General features: G+C 44.8%; 1 pseudogene; it reads left to right on the top strand.

The window, feature by feature from the left end:
* Window positions 1-19: 19 nt before the first annotated feature.
* LOC118944271 lies at window positions 20-22,881 on the top strand (annotated as a pseudogene).
* Window positions 22,882-24,619: the final 1,738 nt, after the last annotated feature.

Genomic DNA, 24,619 nt, shown 5'->3' with positions numbered 1-24,619 from the left:
ATTACTCATATGGGGACAGATGATGCTCATGTGTATGTGTGTGTTGAGAGTGAATAACCCCATCCCATCCAACATGAAGTCGGAGGCAAAGAAAGCTGCCAAGATCCTCTGAGAGTTTACTGAGATCTCCAGCCGTACCGGGCCGGACAAACTCATCCCAGGTGGGTGTATGTGTTCCTTCAGTCCCTCCCTGAGTGTGTGTCCGAGTCTCTTGGTGTGTGTCTCTCTCTCTCTGTCTCTCTCTCTCTCTGTGTGTGTCTCTCTCTCTCTCTCTCTGTCTCTCTCTCTCTCTGTGTGTGTCTCTCTCTCTCTCTCTCTCTCTCTCTCTCTCGTGTCTCTCTCTCTCTCGTGTCTGTCTCTCTCTCTCGGTGTCTGTCGCTCTCTCTCTCGTCTCTGTCTCTCTCCCTCGGTGTCTGTCTCTCTCGGTGTCTGTCTCGCTGTGTCTGTCTCTCTCAGTGTCTCTCTCTCTCGTGTCTGTCTCTCTCTCTCGGTGTCTGTGTCTCTCTCTCTCGGTGTCTGTCTCTCTCTCTCTCGGTGTCTGTCTCTCTCGGTGTCTGTCTCTCTCTGTGTCTGTCTCTCTCTGTGTCTGTCTCTGTATCTGTGTCTCTCGGTGTGTGTCTGTGTCTCTTGCTGTGTGTCTGTCTCTCTCGTGTCTGTCTCTCTCTAGTGTCTGTCTCTCTCAGTGTCTGTCTCTCTCTGTGTCTGTCTCTCTCGTGTCTGTCTCTCTCAGTGTCTGTCTCTCTCTGTGTCTGTCTCTCTTGTGTCTGTCTCTCCCGGTGTCTGTCTCTCTCGGTGTGTGTGTGTGCTCTTACTGAGCTCACATCTTTGACTCATACCATTTGAATTTCTCTCTCCTTCATTCTGAGTCTCTATGTTGATGTCATGTGACAGTCATAAATACCAGGCAGGAAATTATATCACTCATGCTAACATGCTAGCAGGACCCGCCAATAATTGTTTGTGTGTGTCTGTCTTAGTCTCCGTGTGTGTGTGTGTGTGTGTGTGTTCTCCCTCCAGCCAATATATTAGCGAACGGTCAGGGCCTGGCTATCATCACCGTGATCAAGGCAGACTTCATGATCACAGCTTGGGGCGGCAGAGGCATAGTCATTGCTCGACTGGGTGACGGCCATAAGTTCACTACCACACACACACATACACACACGGCTTGGGCGGTATGCCCTATATACCGTATACCGGGGTATTTGGAAAAAGGCACGAGATGTTTTTTCAATTACCATCAAAACTATTTTTTAAAAGTTTTTTCAATAAATGTTTATATTTGTGGCTACTTTTTAAGTTAATACCTGCAGTCAACTTGTACAGTACGTTAGGAGATAAAGCAGATTGCGTTCTTCATTTCATCTGTCACATTATTTTACGTTATGAAGCTTACCGTAGTTAGGGTTGTTTGTAAATAGCACAATGGGGGGGGGGAAATGGGAGCAGCTGTGTTCATAGCGAGTCACATGAGATTATGTATTTACACTACAATTCACTAATCCATTTTTTTTTGCCATCAGATATCTTACAATGGCTTTCTGCCAGACATCAAAGAGCTCTGCATGATTTATTGTTAAAGTGTCATTTTGCTTCCTACTAGCGTTTTCTTTCCTTTTCTCCTTCAATTGTCTGCCCTCTACTCTGTGTACACATGCATCTCTACCTTAAAAAAATAATAATTAATCACAGCTTTGTTTATTTTCACAATCACTTTCGGTAGCTAATAGCTAATAGCTATGCTAACTTTATGAGCTGGATTTGTCTGTCTATGCAATTTGTTTATGTTCGTTTTTGCTCGTTAGCATTTAGCTAACAGCGTCTATGTGATTTTGCTATTAGTTTGTGCAAATGGGCTTTTCTCACGTGGCATGACGATGTGAAAATGTATGGTATGACGATATGAAAATCTGGATACCGCCCCACGCCTAATACACACATACACACACGGTGTCGACCGTCTTGGAATAGCTGATGGTCAAATATCGACCCTTCTACCGCTCAAGGGACTTTTCAGCTGTTATCGTGACTGTTGTATACATTCCACCTCAGGAAAAGAAAAATAACAAGCTGGAACTTAACGAATTGTACGAGGCTATAAACAAGCAGGAAAACTTACATCTCAAAGTGCTCAAATAACCAAATTCAACCTAGCTAATTTCCGATTTATACAAAATTGTTTGACTACAGAGGTAGCAAAACTGTACTTCAAATCTATGATACTCCCCCACTTAACATACTGCTTGACTAGTTGGGCCCAAGCTTGCTGTACAACATTAAAACCTATTCAGTCTGTCTACAAACAGGCTCTCAAAGTGCTTGATAGGAAGCCCAATAGCCATCATCATTGTCACATTCTTAGAAAGCATGAGCTCTTGAGTTGGGAAAATCTTGTGCAATACACCGACGCATGTCTTGTATTCAAGATCCTTAATGGCCTGGCTCCCCCTGCACTCCATATTTTTGTTAAACAGAAAACCCAGACATATGGCAGCAGATCCACAAGGTCTGCCATGAGAGGTAGTTCCCCTAAGGAAAAGCACCTTTAGTAAATCTGCATTCTCTGTGAGAGCTTCCCATGTCTGGAATACACTGCCATCACACACACATAACTGCACCACATATCACACTTTCACAAAATGCTTGAAGACATGGCTAAAGGTCAATCAGATTTGTGAACATGGTCCCTAGCTGTGTGTTGCCGCTTTCCATGTTGTCTGTTGTCTGTAGCTTGTGAGGTGTGGAAACACTTTGTTGCTTTTATGAATTTTGTCTTGCTGCTTTTTGTTTTATGTTGCTCTGTCTGTATGCTACGTCTTGCTTGTCCAATGTTGCTCTGTCTGTATGCTACGTCTTGCTTGTCTTATGGTACTCTGTCTGTATGCTATGTCTTGCTTGTCCTATGTTGCTATGTCTTACTTGTTCTATGCTGCTATTGTCTATATTGTAATTGTTTTTAATAACCTGCCCAGGGACTGCGGTTGAAAATTAGCCGGCTGGCTAAAACCGGCACTTTTACTGAAACGTTGATTACTGTGCCCTGTCCCTGTAAAAATAAAAAATAAACTAAACTAAAAAAAAAACTTTAAAAAAACTAAAACATCCAGAAGCCGCTTTTCTGGTTGCCGGTGATTATAAAACCCTTCTTACATCAGCTGATATCTCAAAGTGCTGTACAGAAACACAGCCTAAATCCCCAAAACAGCAAGCAATGCAGGTGTAGAAGCACGGCCAAGATGTTCAAATGTTCATAGATGAACAACAGGGTCAAATAATAATAATCACAGTGTTTGACGAAGGTGCAACAGGTCAGCACCTCAGGAGTAAATGTCAGTTGGCTTTTCGTAGCCGATCACATTCAGAGTATCTCTACCGCTCCTGCTGTATCTAGAGAGTTGAAAACAGCACGTCTGGGACAGGTAGCACGTCCGGTGAACAGGTCAGGGTTCCATAGCCGCAGGCAGAACAGTTGAAACTGGAGCAGCAGCACGGCCAGGTGGACTGGGGCAGCAAGGAGTCATCAGGTCAGATGGTCCTGAGGCAGGGTCCTAGGGATCAGGTCCTGAGAGAGAGAGAGAGAGAGAGAGAGAGAGAGAGAGAGAGAGAGAGAGAGAGAGAGAGAGAGAGAGAGAGAGAGAGAGAGAGAGAGAACTTAAATCCACACTTGACAATGGATAAGACAGGAGAAATACTCCAGATATAACAGACTGACCCTAGCCCCCGACACATAAACTACTGCAGCATAAATACTGGAGGCTGAGACAGGAGGGGTCGGGAGACACTGTTGCCCCATCTGACGATACCCCCGGACAGGGCCAAACAGGCAGGATATAACCCCACCGACTTTGCCAAAGCACAGCCCCCACTCCACTAGAGGGATATCTTCAACCACCAACTTACCATCCTGAGACAAGTCTGAGTATATCCCACAAAGATCTCAACCCAACGGGGGGTGCCAACCCAGACAGGAAGATCACTCAAGTGACGCACCCCTCCTAAGGACGGCATGGAAGAGCACCAGTAAGCCATAATAAGGTTAGAGGCAGAGAATCCCAGTGTAGAGAGGGGTGACCGGTCAGGCAGAGACAGCAAGGGTGGTTCGTTGCTCCAGTGCCTTTCCGTTCACCTTCACACTCCTGGGCCAGACTACACTCAATCATAGGACCTACTGAAGAGATGAGTCTTCAATAAAGACTTAAAGGTTGAGACCAAGTCTGCTTCTCTCACATCGATAGGCAGACCATTCCATAAAAATGGAGGTCTATAGGAGAAAGCCCTGCCTCCAGCTGTTTGCTTAGAAATTCTAGGGACAATAAGGAGGCCTGCGTCTGTGACTGTAGCGTACGTGTAGGTATGTATGTGGAGCTTCGGCTGTTGGAGGTCCTGACGAGCCACGTCCAGAAAAAGCGTCCGGAGTGAAAAAGTCGAGCAAGGGAAAAACAAATAATATAAACGTAATTAAAAAGTAAAAACCGTAAAGTTGTCAGGTAGCAAAGTAAGGTTAGCAGCAAAATGCAAGTCTGCAAGTCATTATTAAGACACCCAACTTCCATCAACATGTCTCCAATGCCACTAGGGGCGATAAAGTCCTAGACCACTGATATTCTACTTACAAACAAGCATACAAGGCCCTCCCTCGTCCCCCATTCGGCAAATCAGATCATGACTCCATACTCCTGCTTACTGTTTACAAGCAGAAACTCAAACAGAGAGTGCCTGTGACTTGCTTCATTGAGAAATGGTGTCCAGAATCAGATATTATGCTACAGTACTGCTTGGAATATGTTTCCGGACTCTAACCACCTCCATCCACAGCTTCATTAGGAAATACAATGGTGGCGTGCACCAATCCCGTTAGTGGGATCATTTTCGTCAACATCCTCTGAATTGCAGAGCGCCAAATTCAAATTAAATTACTAAAAATATTGAATTTTCATGAAATCACAAGTGCAATATAGCAAAACACAGCTTAGCTTGTTGTTAATCCACCTGGGGTGTCAGATTTCAAAAAAGCTTTACAGCGAAAGCAAACACGGCGTTTATGTGAGGACATCTCTCTCAGCAGACAAAACATTACAAACAGCTAGCAGCAAAGTAGATTGGTCACGAAAGTCAGAAAAGCAATAAAATGAATCGCTTACCTTTGATGATCTTCGGATGTTTGCACTCATGAGACTCCTAGTTACACAATAAATGTTCCTTTTGTTCGATAAAGATTATTTTTATATCCAAAAAACTCAATTTCGTTGGAGCGTTTTGTTGAGTAATCCACAGGCTCGTGCACGTCTTGGCGGGCAGACGAAAATTCCAAATAGTATCCGTAAAGATCGTAGGAACATGTCAAACATTTTTTATAATCAATCCTCGGGTTGTTTTTACAATAAATAATCGATAATATTTCAACCGGACCGTAGCTTTTTCAATAGGAGAGAGAGAGAAAATGTCTGCTCCAAGTTGTTGTGCATGCAAAACTCTGGTGACACCAAGCCATCCACTGATGGGATGTGATCGCGTCTTAGAAATAGGCTGTTTCATTTGGATAAGTTTTTCATCCAAACATCAAAATACTGCCCCCTACACTCAACAGGTTAAGTTGGGAAGGCTTTTTATCTCGTCTTCCTGTTTGGTTAGCTCCGTATTTATTTTCACTCCCTAAGCTAAGTTGGTGCGGGGGTTTATTTTCATGGTGGGGCGAGGGGTCTTTTCCTTTATTTTGTCTGATATCAGGCAGATCTAATGGGCGTTCATGGTGGGGGGGTATTTTCCTTTAGTTTGTCTGATCTTCGGCAGATGTGATGGGCATTCATGGTGTGGGGGGGGGTTATTTTCCTTTAGTTTGTCTGATATCCGGCAGATGTGATGGGCGTCCATGGTAGGGGGGGTGATAAGACCCTACTCCAGTTGGCTTGTCCAGCCTCCAGGAAGTAGACACACCCCCCCCCCATGGACGCTTTCTCCCTTTCAGAACCCATTTTTAAAAGCCCACAAGAGTGTGCAAAGCTGTCATCAATGGCACATGGTGGCTACTTTGTTTCACAAATTTGTTGTGGTTACTACACGATTCCATGTGTGTTGTTTCATAGTTTTAATGTCTTCACTATTATTCTACAATGTAGACAAATAGTTTAAAAACCTTGGAGTGAGTCCAGACTTTTGACTGGTACTGTATGTGTAGTTAATCCGACCCTCTCTGCCTAGTCATCGCCATTTTACCTGCTGTTGTTGTGTTAGCTGATTAGCTGTTGTCTTCACCTGTTGTTTTAGCTAGCTCTCCCAATCAACACCTGCGATTACTTTATGCCTCGCTGTATGGCTCTCTCAAATGTCAATATGCCTTGTATACTGTTGTTCAGGTTAGTTATCATTGTTTTAGTTTACAATGGAGCCCCTATTTCCACTCTTCATACCTCTGATACCTCCTTTGTCCCACCTCCCACACATGCGGTGACCTCACCCATTATAACCAGCATGTCCAGAGATACAACCTCTCTTATCATCACTCAGTGCCGGAGTTTACCTCCGCTGTACCCGCACCCCACCATACCCCTGTCTGCGCATTATGCCCTGAATATATTCTACCACACCCAGAAATCTGTCCCTTTTATTCTTTGTCCCCAACGCTCTAGACGACCAGTTTTGATAGCCTTTAGCCGCACCCTCATCCTACTCCTCCTTTGTTCCTCGGGTGAAGTGGAGGTAAACCCAGGCCCTGCATGTCACCAGGCACCCTCAATTGTTGACTTCTGTGATTGAAAAAGCCTTGGTTTCATGCCTGTCTACATCAGAAGCCTCCTCCCTAAATTTGTTTTACTCACTGCTTTAGCACACTCTGCCAACCATGATGTCCATGCCGTGTCTGAATCCTGGCTTAGGAAGGCCACCAAAAATTCAGAGATTTCCATACCCAACTATAACATTTTCCATCAAGATAGAACTGCCAAAGGGGGAGGAGTTACATTCTACTGCAGAGATAACCTGCAAAGTAATGTCATACTTTCCAGGTCCATTCCCGAACTTCTAATTTTAAAAATTAATCTCTTCAGAAATAAGTCTCTCACTGTTGCTGCCTGCTACCGTGCCCCCTCAGCTCCCAGCTGTGCCCTGGACACCATTTGTGAATTGATCGCCCCCCATCTAGCTTCAGAGTTTGTTCTGTTAGGTGACCTAAACTGGGATATGCTTAACATCCCCGCAAGTCCTACAATCTAAGCTAGATGCCCTCAATCTCACACAAATCATCAAGGAACCCACCAGGTACAACCCTAAATCCGTAAAAATGGGCACCCTCATATACATGACCAACTTGCCCTCCAAATACACCTCCGCTGTCTTCAATCAGGATCTCAGCGTGCATCCGTAATGGGTCTGCGGTCAAACGACCACCCCTTATCACTGTCAAATGCTCCCTAAAACACTTCTGCGAGCAGGCCTTTCTAATCAACCTGGAAGGATATTGATCTCATCCCGTCAGTTGAGGATGCCTGGTCATTCTTTAAAAGTAACTTCCTCACCATCTTAGATAAGCATGCTCCCTTCAAAAAAATGCAGAACTAAGAACAGATATAGCCCTTGGTTCACTCCAGACCTGACTGCCCTCGACCAGCACAAAAACATCATGTGGCGGACTGCAATAGCATCGAATAGTCCCCGCGATATGCAACTTTTCAGGGAAGTTGGGAACCAATACACGCAGTCAGTCAGGAAAGCAAAGGCCAGCTTTTTCAAGCAGAAATGTGCATCCTGTAAATAAATCCATGATAATCGAAAACTTCAACACGCATTTCTCAACGGCTGACCATGCCTTCCTCGTGGCTACTCTAACCTCGGCCAACAGCTCCGCCCCCCCCCCGCAGCTACTTGCCCAAGCCTCCCCAGCTTCTCCTTTACCCAAATCCAGATAGCAGATGTTCTGAAAGAGCTGCAAAACCTGGAACCATACAAATCAGCTGGGCTTGACAATCTGGACCCTCTATTTTTGAAACTATCCGCTGCCGTTGTCGCAACCCCTATTACCAGCCTGTTCAACCTCTCTTTCGTATCGATACGTCTGAGATCCCCAAGGATTGGAAAGCTGCCGCGGTCATCCACCTCTTCAAAGGGGGAGACACACTGGACCCAAACTGTTACAGACCTATATCCATCCTGCCCTGCCTATCTAAGGTCTTCGAAAGCCAAGTTAACAAACAGATCACTGACCTAGAAGAATCCCACCGTACCTTCTCCGCTGTGCAATCCGGTTCCCGAGCCGGTCATGGGTGCACCTCAGCCACGCTCATGGTACTAAACGATATCATAACCGCCATCGATAAAAGACAGTACTGTGCAGCCGTCTTCATCGACCTGGCCAAGGCTTTCGACTCTGTCAATCACTATATTCTTATCGGCAGACTCAGTAGCCTCGGTTTTTCTAATGACTGCCTTGCCTGGTTCACCAACTACTTTGCAGACAGAGTTCAGTGTGTGAAATCGGAGGGCATGTTGTCCGGTCCTCTGGCAGTCTCTATGGGGGTACCACAAGGTTCAATTCTCGGGCCGACTCTTTTCTCTGTATATATCAATGATGTTGCTCTTGCTGCGGGCGATTCCCTGATCCACCTCTACACAGACGACACCATTCTGTATACTTCCTTGGACACTGTGCTATCTAACCCCCAAACAAGCTTCAATGCCATACAACACTCCTTCCGTGGCCTCCAACTGCTCTTAAATGCTAGTAAAACCAAATGCATGCTTTTCAACCGTTCACTGCCTGCACCCGCACGCCCGACTAGCATCAACACCCTGGATGGTTCCAACCTAGAATATGTGGACATCTATAAGTACCTAGGTGTCTGGCTAGACTGTAAACTCTCCTTCCAGACTCATATTAAACATCTCCAATCCAAAATCAAATCTAGAGTCGGCTTCCTATTTCGCAACAAAGCATCCTTCACTCACGCCGCCAAACATACCCTAGTAAAACTGATTATCCTACCGATCCTCGACTTCGGTGATGTCATCTACAAAATAGCTTCCAATACTATACTCAGCAAACTGGATGCAGTTTATCACAGTGCCATCCGTTTTGTTATTAAAGCACCTTATACCACCCACCACTGAGACCTGTATGCTCTAGTCGGCTGGCCCTCGCTACATATTCGTCGCCAGACCCACTGGCTCCAGATCATCTACAAGTCCATGCTAGGTAAAGCTCCGCCTTATCTCAGTTCACTGGTCACGATGGCAACACCCACCCGTAGCACGCGTTCCAGCAGGTGTATCTCACTGATCATCCCTAAAGCCAAAACCTCATTTGGCCGCCTTTCCTTCCAGTTCTCTGCTGTCTGTGACTGGAACAAATCTAAAAATTGCTGAAGTTGGAGACTTTTATTTCCCTCACCAACTTTAAACATCTGCTAACTGATTGTTGCAGCTGTACACACATGTGTGTGTGTGTGTGTGTGTGTGTGTGTGTGTGTGTGTGTGTGTGTGTGTGTGTGTGTGCGTGCGTGCGTGTGTCTAGGTATCAGACCTGATGGTGATTCTGATGCAGGGCGGTGGATTCCTTCTCTAAAGGAGGGAACCTCACTCTGGGGGACAACTGTACTGTGTCTGTAGGACCGATGGGAAGGTGAACACACACACAACACAGTGGAGGCTGATGGGGGGAGGACGGCTCATAATAACGGAATGGAGTCAATGGAATGGTATTGAACGCATGGTTTTCATATGTCTGATTTCACTCCATTTCAATCATTATTATGAGCCGGCGTCCCCTCAGCAGCCTCCACTGATGCACACACTCACACACACACACACACACACACACACACACACACACACACACACACACACACACACACACACACACACACACACACACACACACACGCACACACACACACACACACTCGTGCTCCTAGAAGAATCCTGGTCCGTGGTTGGCCAAAACCAGGCATTGGTCAACCATGGCTCGAACTCTTTTGATGTTTTCCAGCCCAAAGGCTGAGGCTGCGGGTTAAGGGTCAGGGGTCAGGCGTAAACTAGTTCTGTGGGGACACACTGAGCTGTGATTTTTTTTTTGGGGGGGGGGAATGGTTTCGTGATGTCATCATGGATGGCGTAACGGACGGTGTGTTCGGTGGGGGGGGGGGGTCGGGAAAGTCTTCACTGTGTGTTGACAGAAGAAGTGAGCTGGATAAGTGGTTAGGATTTTATAGGGTGGAGGCAGGTGTGTGTGCGCGTGTGTGTGCGTGTGCGTGCGTGTGTGAGATAGAGAGTTTGCTCATGTTGGCACCGGTTAATTGCTGTTTATGAGTGGAGATGGAATGGTGCCTGGAGCAGGATTCCTCTCATACGGTCTTTATTTAGAATGGCACGCCAGGTTGGGTAGTTAAAATAACAACAATGCAACTGGCATCAAACAAGACCAGGTGGAGAGGTGGGAGGGAGGGAGGGAGGGAGGGAGGGAGGGAGGCTGACTGTTGTTAAATACAGAAACAGTAAAACATTGGGATAATGAGGTTAATGTCTGAGAAGGGCGTGTCTTTACGACATCAGGTGGGATAATGAGGTTAATGTCTGAGAAGGGCGTGTCTTTATGACATCAGGCAGGATAATGAGGTTAATGTCTGAGAAGGGCGTGTCTTTATGACATCAGGTGGGATAATGAGGTTAATGTCTGAGATGGGCGTGTCTTTATGACATCAGGTGGAATAACGAGGATAATATCTGAGATGGGCGTGTCTTTATGACATCAGGTGGAATAATGAGGTTAATATCTGAGATGGGCGTGTCTTTATGACATCAGGTGGAATAATGAGGTTAATATCTGAGATGGGCGTGTCTTTATGACATCAGGTGGAATAATGAGGTTAATATCTGAGATGGGCGTGTCTTTATGACATCAGGTGTCTGCTGCTTTCACTCACAGCTCAGGTGACATAACACAGGACCACCCTACACACACACAAGCACACACACACACACACTCACACACACACACACACACACACACACACACACACACACACACACACACACACACACACACACACACACACACACACACACACACATACAGACAGAGACATCTCCTGAGGTGTGGCGAGTAAATTTCATGGATTCTAATGTCAGTGATTTTCTAGTTGGCTCCTTCAGTACTCATCGCTACAGTGCCTTGTGAAAGTGTTCATCCCCCTTGGGGTTTTTCCTATTTTGTTGCATTGCAACCTGTAATTTAAATGGATTTTTATTTGAAATTAATGTGATGGACATACACAAAATAGTCCAAATTAGTGTAGTGAAATGGAAAAAAGTATTTATTTTATAAAATGCAAAAAAAAAAAAAAATGGAAAAGTGGTGCGTGAGTATCATCCCCTTTGCTACGAAGCCCCTAAATAAGATCTGGTGCATCCAATCACGTTCAGAAGTCACATAATTAGTTAAATAATGTCCACCTGTGTGCAATCAAAGTGTCACATGATCTGCTACATGATCTCAGTAGATATAAACCTGTTCTGAAAGGCCCCAGAGTCTGCAACACCACTAAGCAAGGGGCATTACCAAGCAAGCGGCAGCATGAAGACCAAGGAGCTCTCCAAACAGGTCAGGGACAAAGTTGTGGACAAGTAATGTTCAGGGTTGGGTTATAAAAAAATATCAGGAATTTGAACATCCCATGGAGCACCATTAAATCCATTGTTACATTTTTTAAAGAATATGGCACCACAACAAACCTGCCAAGGGAGGGCTGCCCACCAAAACCCACGGACCAGGCAAGGAGGACAGAGAGGCAACAAAGAGACCAAAGATAACCCTGAAGGAGCTGCAAAGCTCCACAGCGGAGATTGGAGTATCTGTCCACAGGACCACCTTAAGCCATACACTCCACAGAGCTGGGCTTTATGTAAGAGTTGCCAGAAAAAAAGCCATTGCTTAATGAAAAAAATAAGCAAACACGTTTGGTGTTCGTCACAAGTCATGTGGGAGACTCCCCTAACATATGGAAAAAGGTACTCTGGTCAGATTAAACTAAAATTGGCCATCAAAGAAAGGGTTTGTTTGGCACAAACCCAACACCTCTCATCACCCCGAGAACTCCATCCCCACAGTGAAACATGATCAAATCAAATCAAATGTATTTATAAAGCCCTTCTTACATCAGCTGATATCACAAAGTGCTGTACAGAAACACAGCCTAAAAGCCCAAACAGTAAGCGATGTAGGTGTAGAATCACGGTGTCTAGGAAAAACTCCCTAGAAAGGCCAGAACCTAGGAAGAAACCTAGAGAGGAACCAGGCTATGAGGGGTGGCCAGTCCTCTTCTGGCTGTGCCAGGTGGAGATTATTCAGGAAGGCAGTTGCTGCACAACATCTTTTTCTAAAATGTTTCAGAGGAATGGAAGATTCGATTATAGGCCGATATTTTTATTTTTTTTCTGGGTCAAGGTTTGACTTTTTCAAAACAGGCTTTATTAATGCCACCTTTAGGGAGTTTGTTACACATCTAGTGGATAGAGAGACGTTTATTATGTTCAACATATGGGTGCCAAGTACAGGAAGCAGCTCTTTCAGTAGTTTAGTTGGAATGCAGTCCAGTATGCAGCTTGAAGATTTAGAGGCCATGATTATTTTCATCAATGTGTCAAAAGATATAGTACTAAAATCTTTATTGTCTCCCTTGATCGTAGGTCCTGGCATAGTTGTGCAGACTCAGGACAACTGAGCTTTGAAGGAATACGCAGACTTAAAGAGGAGTCCATAATTTGCTTTCTAACGATATGATATTTTCCTCAAAGAAGTTAATGAATTCATTACTGCTGATGTGAAATCCATCCTCTCTTGGGGAATGCTGCTTTTTAGTTAGCTTTGCTACAGTATCAAAAATACATTTTTGATTGTTCTTATTTTCCACAATTAAATTGGAAAAATAGGATGATCGAGCAGCAGTGAGGGCTCTTCGATACTGCACGCTACTGTCTTTCCAAGCTAGTCGGAAGACTTCCAGTTTGGTGTAGCGCCATTTCCGTTCCAATTTTCTGGAAGCTTGCTTCAGAGCTCGGGTATTTTCTGTATACCAGGAAGCTAGTTTCTTATGGCAAATGCTTTTTGTTTTTATGTGTGTGACTGCATCTAGAATATTGCGCAATGTTAAATTGAGTTCCTCAGTTAGGTGGTTAATAACTTCTTTGGGATACGGGGCAGCATTTTCACTTTTGGATAAATAGCGTGCCCAATTTCAACTTCCTGGTTCTCCTCCCCAGAATATAATATATGCATATCATTAGTAGATTTGGATAGAAAACACTCTGAAGTTTCTAAAGCGATTTGAATCATGTCTGTGAGTGTAACAGAACTGATGTAGCAGGCAAAACCCAGAGGACAAACCATTCAGATTTTTCTTTTGAGGTCACTGTCTATTCAATGTGATTTCATTGGGAGACTAGATTTCTAAGGGACTTGTTTACAGTTCCTACCGCTTCCACTGGATGTCACCAGTCTTTAGAAATTGGTTGAGGTTATTCCTTTGTGTAATGAAGAAGTACGGCCATCTTGAATGAGTGTCATTTGAAGTGTACTTTTTGAGAGAGGCGCATGACTCGAAAAGTAGTGTCAGTTTGTTGTCTTACTGTATGGAACACAGATAGTCCCGTCTTCAATTTGATGGATTATTAACGTTTAAAAATACCTAAAGTTGAATTACAAAAGTAGTTTGAAATGTTTTGGCAAAGTTTACAGGTCACTTTTGAGATATTTTGCAGTGACATTGCGCAAATTGGAAGCTGTGTTTTTCTGGATCAAACGAGCCAAAAAAATTGATATTTTGTATATATATCAATGGAATTAATCGAACAAAAGGACCAATTGTGATGTTTATGGGACATATTGGAGTGCCAACAAAAGAAGCTTATCAAAGGTAATGCATGATTTATATTTTATTTCTGCCTTTTTGAAATCCGACATGTTGGCTGGATTCACAACGAGGGCAGCTTTAATTTGGTATCTGACATGTGTGATTTAATGAAAGTTAGATTTTTATAGTATTATTTTTATTTGGCGCTCTGCATTTTCCCTATTGGCCAAGTGGGACGCGACTTTCCCGCCTATCCCAGAGAGGTTTTAACTAATTTTTATACTCTGGCATCCTTGGGTAGGCGGAGGGAGTCTGGAAGGGCATCTAGGAATCTTTGCGTTGTCCGAGAATTTATAGCACGAGTTTTGATGATCCTTGGTTTGGGTCTGAGCAGATTATTTGTTGCGATTGCAAACAGAATAAAATGGTGGTCCAATAGTCCAGGATATGTGGAAAAACATTAAGATCCAAAACATTTATTCCACAAAACTAGGTCCAGAGTATGACTGTGGCAGTGAGTAGTTCCGGAGACATGTTGGACAAAACCAACTGAGTCGATGATGGCTCCTGTTGGTGTTGAATTACAGGAGAGTAAGACCAAATCATGGACGCTGGACAGAGTGGATTTCAGTTGTAACAAAAAGGCAGTTTATTGAGTCAAAAGATATCTTGTCCTGCAGTTTAACGTGCACGGACCTAGTCATATAACTCAGTAAGGAGTCAGCTGAAAAGGGACCTAGACAGAGGTTGCAACAGATTTTATACATGGAATAATGTAGGTGGAGTCTTGTCGTGTTGGTCTTCTGACTGGTCCCGAAGAGTTGGAGTTGGAGCCAGAGCAGGCCTCATTGGTGCACAGCAGAGTCCTCTGCTCTTGGCACCCAACCAGTAGAGGGGGAAGTGAAGTGTGTGTGTTTGTGCGATGAAGTGTCTGTGTGTCCAGGAGTCGTGAGATAAGGGGAACTGAAACTGGCAGTTTATGGCTGGGGCTAGGGTGCTTCCTGTTTGGACAGGGGTGTGTGCAATGACTTGAGTCAGGTGGCTTAATATATGTGCTTGATATATGAGCTATGTATATGAATATGTGTATATATGACAAATCCCCCTGTTCACGTCTATTAGACGTGAACAATAGAAATAGAATATGGAGCAACCATACAATTTGGTAGAAACCAAATTTTGGAGTCCCCCTCTTCACGTCTTTTAAGAAAACTATATAGAACCGAGAAGGAGGAGATGACGAAAACAAAAACCCCCTCTATTATGCAGCGAAACTAGGTAATAAGGTGGTGCTTCTAACCTTGTATGGAGTGCATTGTTGGTCTGTAGGTGTAATTCTGCGTTTGGGACGGGAGTGATTGGAGTGAGTGATGTTAGGGACGGTGTCAGGGATAGGGGACTGGGTAAGTGTACGTGATGTGGTAGGGTGTGATAGTTGTTCTATTAACCATGTGAAAGTGCCCAGGGACACCCCAAATATCAGTAGGAATATCACAAACAAAGGCCCAGATATTCCTAGCCTTGCCCAGGGAGAGAGAAATATCCCTCTAACTGGGCGAGGTTCCTTTGTCAGGGGAGATGGAGTTTGATACTCCATCACCTGAGTCAGGAGTGTCTTAATTTGGTATCGAATTAGGCTGCTCAAATCAGCTCAGACTTCAGTCAGTGTTCTGGAAGGAGTTGGGGCTGGGGTGCAATGTGTAAGGTGGTGCCAAGGTGCGCCTGATTTACCTTTGACCTGGACTGAGTGTGAAGTAACCTCCTTCACTTCGTACGGTCCAGTCCACCTGGGTTCCAGCCACTTTCTCTTGTGGACTTTAACCCTCACCCAGTCTCCAACTTTTACCTTCAGTGGTGGCGTGTCTCCCGGCAGCTCCCCCTCTTGGACCTTGCGAACCTGGGTAGAGAGTGCTGCAGAGAGTACCGTCAATTTTTTCACATAATCAGACATCACAATTTGTTGTACATCAAGAGCGGGCATATGACCTCCCTCCCTTAGTGGACCAGGCATGACTCTTCCAGTCATTTTCTCATGAGGAGAGAGATGGGTGCCTGCTCCTGGTGAGGCTCTCATAGCCATCAGTGCCAGAGGCAGGACTTCAACCAATGTCAACTTTGAACCTGCACACACTTTAGCTATCTTAGCTTTCAACTTTTGGTTTGACGTTCCACCAGATCTCGGGACCGGGAATGGTACACAGAACCGAATCTGTGTGTTATGCCAAATCTTTCTTCCACCTGTCTTAGGTGTTTGTTACTGAACTGTGAGCCACTGTCAATATACCTGGGTATTAGTTTGGTTTGTAGCCACTTAATGACTGACCTAGCATTCTCTTTTGCTGTTGGTATTGCTTCTAACCATTTGGACACCTATCTACCATAACTGGGAGATAGCGTTTTCCTTTGAATATATTTTCGGGGCCCATGTCGGTGTAGTCTATGCTAATGTCCTGAAAACATGCATTAGGTATGTTTGATATGGTTTCTTTGAGTTGTGGCTGCCACAAATGTTGCATTCGTCAGAAAATAAGTCAGTCATTACGTCGCAAAATAAGTCAGTCATTACTTTAATTTGAGGGTGCCACCAGATGTGCGAGACCTTTTGAAGGGTCTTTAGTTCCACCAGTCCTTTGTTCTTTGTTCTTTGTTCTGCTTCCTTTCTGCTTCCTCCCCCTCTTGTTTCTGGAAAAGGACGGATGAGGTGAATTCGTCTTATACAGAAACATCCAACCGCAGATAGATCTGTTGTCAGTTGTGCAAAACCTGTTGATGATCCGGGTGCGAGGAGGTTCATTGGTATGGGGTAAAAATGTTTTTTTTTTTTTCCCCCAGTAAGTTGGCTCCCTTCTCCTGCAGCGGGTGGGGGGCATCGTCATGGCCAGGGCAAGGCGTTCCCTGCCATGCCTTGGAACTGAGGTTGATTGTAGTCTTGCTGTTGCTGCTGCATGTGAGTAGGTCCGGGTTGTATGCAGGTGCTGGCTGCTGCAGGTGACTGGGTCCTGGTTGATGGTGTTGCAGAGGTGGGTGTCCCCTACCTCTCCATAGGCGTTGCTGAGTGGAGAGTGGCTGTTGACAATTCCGTGAATAATGGCCAGGAGTTCCACAGTTGTAGCACACCCCTCTGGGTAGACCGGTGTAGGTGCCCCGTTGTTGCCAATATGGCTGCTGTTGTGGCGGGCCATACTGCTGTGGGGGAGGGTATTGTGCCACCATTGGTTGGGTCCCTGTTGGAACAGGGAGTGGCGCGGCCTGCTGTTGGATCATCTGAGAGACAGTCTGTGCCACTATTTGAGAGATGTCCGGTTTATGTTCAGGATCCTGGGTTTCTTCTGCCATCATCTGTTTCTTTGGTTTTTCACCTTTCTGTGCCTCTTTTAGTTGGAGCTTCAAGAGTTGAACTTGAAGGGACTGGACCTGGCTCTCAGCACCCCCCTTTTCCTTGTTGTGCTGGGTCACATGGTGGTGCACATGCGTATTGAATTGTGTCAGAGGGAGTGCGATCAGCCCCACGGTTCCTCTGAGTTTGATTTTTACATCTTCTGGGCACCCATTCACCACCATGTCTTTCCACATGTTGAGAGTGGTGTTCGTGTGATCGAATGGTTCATCGTGGACTGATCTCCAGGTGGTTTTGGCCCTGTCCAGGTATGCTGCTGGATTCTCACCTGGATTGATGGTAAATTAAGACAGGGTAGCATGGTTTCTTTCTGTAGGGTATGCTCTGCGCAGTTCCCCCCATAGTATGGTCCTAAAATGGTCCAGTGGCAGGGTAGGCTGGTCGTCGTCCAGGTTGGCTGCTTTCATGAGAGCGGTCATTTTGCCATTGTCGGTTGCTCTGGCTAGTAGTGCTTTCATATCTCCCAGGCAGAGATTCAGACCCAAAGTCAGAGTCTGAAGTTGGAGTAGCCATGCTGAGGCCCCTCCATGCAGACTAGGCATTTGTTCCATCAGTGTGGTCAGGTCAGTCATTTTCCAGGGTTGGTACTCTAAGAAGCGTGGATCAGCTGCTGGGCGTAGGGGAAACATGCAGGCTCCACCCCGTTCAGAGTCCCAGTGTTCTCTGGCGGTCACTCCTTTAGCTCTCAGTCCGGCCTGCCGGGCAGACATCCGGGTGGTGGTAGCCCTCTGGGTGTCGGTCACGTCCGTCACCTTTCCCTTCACTATGCCTTCGATGTGGTATTCACCCATCCCTTCTCCTTCGACGCCCATCAATCCTCTTGCTAGGGCTATGGATTTATTCAGTTGTCTTCTTAGGTCTTGTATCTGATATTCTACCTCTACACTACCTCTACGCGTGTCTGTTACTGTCCTCATCATCTTCCATTGCCTGGCTCACCTGGCTCTGGCAGGATCCTTCCTCAGCTTGCAGGCTGTGCGGGGAACACTCTCGGTAGTAGGCGGGTTTAGGAGGTGTGAGGAAGCGCACACCGCCATCTGTACTCTTCGGACTCGTGAGAGAGCCCACAGACCCCCTGAGGTCTATCAGGAGTGGTCCGGTTCCGGGGAAAGCCCCGGAGTTGCATTTTTGGTCCTGATCCTGCGAGGTGTTCCCTGGACCTGGAGTACTGGTGGTGATTTGCTCACACATAATCTGCCCTCCTGTTATTCCAAAGCTCATAGCCCCTTTCAGCTGGCCCGCCTGTACACTTAGAAGAGGGGCCTGAATTGCGGGCTGGGTCCTGGTGAGGTTGCCTTTGAACGGGTTGTGAGACGGGCCACGTTGATTGTGCCCCATTGAACATGGTGGAGGTTGGGCCACCTCTATTGGTATCTCTGGGTATAGTGAGGGAGGAGCAGACGCCGTGTTGGTGTTGTCAGCTTGGGGGGCTGTGGGAGAATAATCGTGTGGAGCTTTGGTATCTGCTGACGTTGCAGAGACCACGCCCACTATGTCTGGTTTCTTCTGCGGTTGCACCCTCCTACTCTCCTCTATCGCCCATGTCCCTATCTTTAGCTCTGCTTCTGCTCTCTCTCTCTCTCTAGTGCCTTCTTTTTTGAACATGTGTATCTTGTTCCTCTCCGTCTCACTCGCTCTTGCTTTTTCTACTGCTTCCTCTAGCTCTTTCTGCATAGATTGGAGTTTCCCCCCTGTAGGAGGTCCCCCGCTAAAGTAACCTGCTTGTGTCCATTTTAATTTTATCCGTTCCCACACTTTCTTCACTTTGCTATACTGTTCTTTCCCTCCCGCTCTATCAATCATACCCTGATCTAAATATTCATTGAATTTGAGTTTGGGCGTGGTGGCTGCAGACATTTTATCTAGTTCGTCTGATAATGCGTATAATGCGTTATTTAGGTATATTCAATCCTTACTATGTGGTGTTTATTTCTATCTTTGCATGCTTAGCCCGTCCCTGGTCGAAACCAGGGATGTATTCGCGGTGTCGGCACAGACTTATCTCTTGTGTCTCACCCTCGCACGCAAAGATTTATCAGTATGTGGTGCCAGCCACGTGTGTGTTTCTCCGGTAGTTTATTTGAATTTGTTCAGCGATTTATTTAGGTATTTTCTAGAAATGATTCAGTGATTTCCTTTTGGAACAATATATTAGTGAAATCAGGCGATTCTATAACAATTGTCAGAATAATTTTATCACTTTGGGAACCGGTATTTTTTATGCGGACTTGGTCAGTGAATTATTTAAATATTTTCTACAAAGAATTCAGCAATCACCTTTTGGAACAATATATTAGTAAATTCAAGCGGTTCTATAACAATTGTCAGAATAATTTTAGTACTTTAGGAAATACCAATAGAAATGGAAAAACTAAAAGTCAGTGTTTAACTCGGCGGCTGTCAATCAAAAGTCAGTGCTCAGCTCGGCGGCTTATTTAAGTACTTTCTATAAATAATTCAGTAATTTCCTTTTGGAACAATATATTAGTAAATTTAGGCAGGTGTGTAACAATTATCAGAATAATATTAGCATCCTGGGGAATACCAACAGCAGAAAAAGGAAAATAGCAACCAGTCAGCATTCAGCACGGCGGCTGGGTTAATTCGCATATTTGGGCTCAGCGGACGTCAATTTTACACCGTTTATGTATTCACAGTATGGCAATTAAGCCCCAACAAATGTTTTCTCTGAATTGGGCACAAATGCATCCCCAGTCACGGAATCGCGGAGGTCAAATCTGGTTATATTAATTCTACCTGACTTCACTTCATACACAACCTATTCAAAATAGGACGGTTTTCTATGCAGATTTCAGCTCATCAATTATTCATTTGATCAACACATTAACAAATCATAAAAAGTTATATTATGCACAAGATATCTTTTGACCTATGCCTTCAACAGTTTAGTATCAATTTAGCAACGATTCATACTCACCCTCAGTACTACTGATCAAAATTTGGTTGTAGGCTAAGATACAATATGCAGATTTTGATTTAACAGGCTCTGCTTACCTTTTGGTTGACATTTCTGATCAGTTTCCTGAGGCAAGTCGAACGGTTGAAGGTCTCCTAGACTACAGGTCACTCTTCCGTCTGATTCGAACCGTATGATTTGTCTCGCCTCTCACACCGACCTATCGTGGATCTAATTCAGGAAGAAGAACCATCCTCTGCTAACAAGTTTTGTTGGTGTTGAATTACAGGACAGTGAGACCAAATCATGGACGCTGGACAGAGTGGATTTCAGTTGTAACAAAAAGGCAGTTTATTGAGTCAAAAGATATCTTGTCCTGCAGTTTAACGTGCACGGACCTAGTCATATAACTCAGTAAGGAGTCAGCTGAAAAGGGACCTAGACAGAGGTTGCAACAGATTTTATACATGGAATAATGTAGGTGGAGTCTTGTCGTGTTGGTCTTCTGACTGGTCCCGAAGAGTTGGAGGCAGGCCTGCTCCAGCCAGAGCAGGCGCCATTGGTGCACAGCAGAGTCCTCTGCTCTTGGCACCCGACCAGTAGAGGGGGGAGTGAGGTGTGTGTGTTCGTGCGATGAAGTGTCTGTGTGTCCAGGAGTCGTGAGATAAGGGGAACTGAAACTGGCAGTTTATGGCTGGGGCTAGGGTGCTTCCTGTTTGGACAGGGGTGCGTGCAATGACTTGAGTCAGGCGGCTTAATATATGTGCTTGATATATGAGCTATGTATATGAATATGTGTATATATGACACTCCTTTTGGAGTGGGTCTGTGGAATTTTCCATGTAAATATTAAAGTCATCAAAAATGTGAATATTATCTGCCATGACTACAAGGTCCAATAGGAATTCAGAGAACTCAGTGAGGAATGCTGTATATGGCCCAGGAGGCCTGTAAACAGTAGCTGTCACATTCGTCGTAAGAGTGAATGGACCAAAGCTCAGCGTGAGTAGAGTTCCACATGTTTATTGAGGTGAAACTTCAAACAACAAATAATAAATGAACATGCAGTTCATAGCGCACATTGGCACTAGACAAAACAATATCCCACAACGCAGGTGGGAATAGGACCACTCTAAGTATGATCCCCCAATTAGAGGCAACGATCATCAGCTGCCTCCAATTGGGAACCATACTCACACCAACATAGAAAATAAAGACTAGATAAACCCCTAGTCATGCTCGGACCTATTGCACCATAGAGAACCCCGAGGGCTCTCAATGGTCAGGGCGTGACAGTATATATAAAAAGTGATTGAGTAGGCTGCATAGATTTCATGACTAGAAGAAGCTCAAAAAATGAAAACTTCAGGGTTTTTTTTGTAAATTGAAATTTGCTATCATAAATGTTAGCAACACCTCCGCCATTGCGGGATGAGTGGGGGATATGGTGTAACCAGGAAGTGAGGCCTCATTTAACACAGTAAATTCATCAGGCTTAAGCCATGTTTCAGTCAGGCCAATCACATCAAGATTATGATCAGTGATTAGTTCATTGACTTTAACTGCCTTGGAAGTGAGGGATCTAACATTAAGTAGCCCTATTAGGAGGTCCTGACGAACCACGTCCAGATAAAGCGTCCGGAGTGAAAAAGTTGAATGAAAAAAAAGTTGAGCGATGGAAAAACTACAAATATAAACGTCAATTAAAATACGGAAAGTTGGTAGGTAGCAAAGTAAGGTTAGCAACAACCACACAGCAACAAGTCTACAAGTTGTGACCAGAATATGATGGTGGCAGCATCATGCTGTGGGGATGTTTTTCATCGGCAGGGACTGGGAAACCGTTCAGAATTGAAGGAATGATGGTGCTGAATACAGGGAAATTCATTGAGGGAAAACCTGTTTCAGTCTTCCAGAGATTGAGACTGGGGCAGAGGTTCACCTTCCAGCAGGACGATTTGAGAATCCAATTGAGAATCTGTGGTATGACTTAAAGATTGCTGTACACCAGCAATCTTACACTCATCCTATTTGAAGGAGCAGGGGCAGTTTTGCTTTGAAGAATGGAAAAAAATCCCAATGGCTAGATGTGCCAAGCTTATAGAGACATACCCCCAAGAGACTTGCAGCTGTAATTGCAGCAAAAGGGGGTGGGGGGGGGGTGAATAGTTATGCATTCTCAAGTTTTCAGCTTTTTTGTCTTATTTCTTGTTTGTTTCACAATAAAGAATATTATGCATATTCAAAGTGGTAGGCATGTTGTGTAAATCAAACGATACAACCCTCCCCCCAACAAAAATCAATTTTAATTCCAGGTTGTAAGGCAACAAAACAGGAAAAATGCCAAGGGGGGGGGGGGGGGATACTTTCGCAAGACACTGTAAGTAGTGGGATTCTGATGTCACTGAAGTTCTGCTGGTCTCCTTCCATACTCATCACTAAGTAGTGGGATTCTGATGTCAGTGTACCATACTCTAACCACTCACATCGATCTACCTCTCTCTTGGTGTGTGTGTGTGTGTATGTGTGTGTGTGTGTGTGTGTGTGTGTGTGTGTGTGTGTGTGTGTGTGTGTGTGTGTGTGTGAATGTGGAGGTTGACGTAGCGTTGCGTTGTACAGCAGCGGTGTTTACCTACTGTAAGGTAAGAGGGCTGTTCACTGGAGTCTCTCTGGAGAGACCCTGTATCATAGAACACAAAGGCACCATCGGCAAGTATGTAACATGTATGTAACATAACAGAAATAGATGTTCATTCATGTTCCTCAAATGTAACATTTCGAGGTTGTTCCAAACGTCACATTTCCAAGTGTTTAAGGTTCAGACATGAACTATGAATGGTTAAGGTTAGACATTACCTCTGAATGGTTAAGGTTAGACATTCACTCTTAGTGGTTAAGGTTAGACATTAACTCTGAATGGTTAAGGTTAGACATTCACTCTTAGTGGTTAAGGTTAGACATTCACTCTTAGTGGTTAAGGTTAGACATTCACTCTGAATGGTTACAGTTAGACATTCACTCTGAATGGTTAAGGTTAGACATTCACTCTGAATGGTTAAGGTTAGACATTACCTCTAAATGGTTAAGGTTAGACATTCACTCTGAATGGTTAAGGTTAGACATTCACTCTGAATGGTTAAGGTTAGTCATTCACTCTGAATGGTTAAGGTTAGTCATTCACTCTGAGTGGTTAAGGTTAGTCATTCACTCTGAATGGTTAAGGTTAGACATTCACACTGAATGGTTAAGGTTAGTCATTCACTCTGAATGGTTAAGGTTAGTCATTCACTCTGAATGGTTAAGGTTAGTCATTCACTCTGAATGGTTAAGGTTAGACATTCACTCTGAATGGTTAAGGTTAGTCATTCACTCTGAATGGTTAAGGTTAGTCATTCACTCTGAATGGTTAAGGTTAGTCATTCACTCTGAATGGTTAAGGTTAGTCATTCACTCTCAATGGTTAAGGTTAGACATTACCTCTAAATGGTTAAGGTTTGGGATAGACTTAAAACAAAAACCTCAAACAAATATAAATTGCTGGATTTGAAATTGCAACCTTTGGAACCAGAGTCAGATGCTTACACCCATCCACCACCCCCCTCTACAACTGAAACCTATTTAAAGGTAACAGCAGACCTCTAGTGGTGGGTTTCCACGTCATCTCCCGACATCCTCAGACATGGATGGAAGTCGAACACTGACTTGTATCACGAGTGACCTGGCTGCCAAAGCTGTTGTACTGAGGCATTATGGATGAATATGGTACCGTACAGGAGGGAGACAATAGAGTAAAGTTCCTCTCCCCTCCTCCGTTCTACACACACACTTACGGGGTCCTGGAAGTAGAGCTGGTAGTCAAAGAGTGGCACAGTCTTCAGGAAGTCCATAGGATCCTTGGAGGGGTCCACAGGTCCACAGGGAACAGAGGGATGTTCAGAGAAGCTACCGCTCTACAAACACACACAGACACACACACACACACAAGGTATTGGTTAAAGTTTTTACCGTCTCAGGGAGTGTGTGTGTGTGTGTGTGTGTTAAGGTTTCCACATACTTAACGTGCGTAGATCTACCTACACGCATGTGTGCTCTTGGGTGGAGTCAGATGTTGGAAGGGGGGGGGGGTAACATAATAGCCTTGTCCATGTGTTCCTAAACCCCCCAATAGGCAAGTCAGTTAAGAACAAATTCTTATTTTATTGTATTAATGTGTGTGTGTTGTATTCATGTACTTTGTGTGTTTGTGTGTGTGTGTGTGTGTGTGTGTGTGTGTGTGTGTGTGTGTGTGTGTGTGTGTGTGTGTGTGTGTGTGTGTGTGTGTGTGTGTGTGTGTGTGTGTGTGTGTGTGGCCTTGTGTGCTCCTGGCCTGTACTGTGTCCTGGAGACCTACACAGATTAATACACTACTGAGTGGACAGCCAAGCACCTATCACAGAAGTTACTGAATAACACTGTCTATTACACTGCACA

This window comes from Oncorhynchus mykiss, chromosome 25 (genome assembly GCF_013265735.2).
Source record: "Oncorhynchus mykiss isolate Arlee chromosome 25, USDA_OmykA_1.1, whole genome shotgun sequence".
Classification (NCBI taxonomy): domain Eukaryota; kingdom Metazoa; phylum Chordata; class Actinopteri; order Salmoniformes; family Salmonidae; genus Oncorhynchus; species Oncorhynchus mykiss.
Note: the sequence above shows the minus strand (reverse complement) of the source record. Positions and strands in the feature narration are given on the sequence as shown.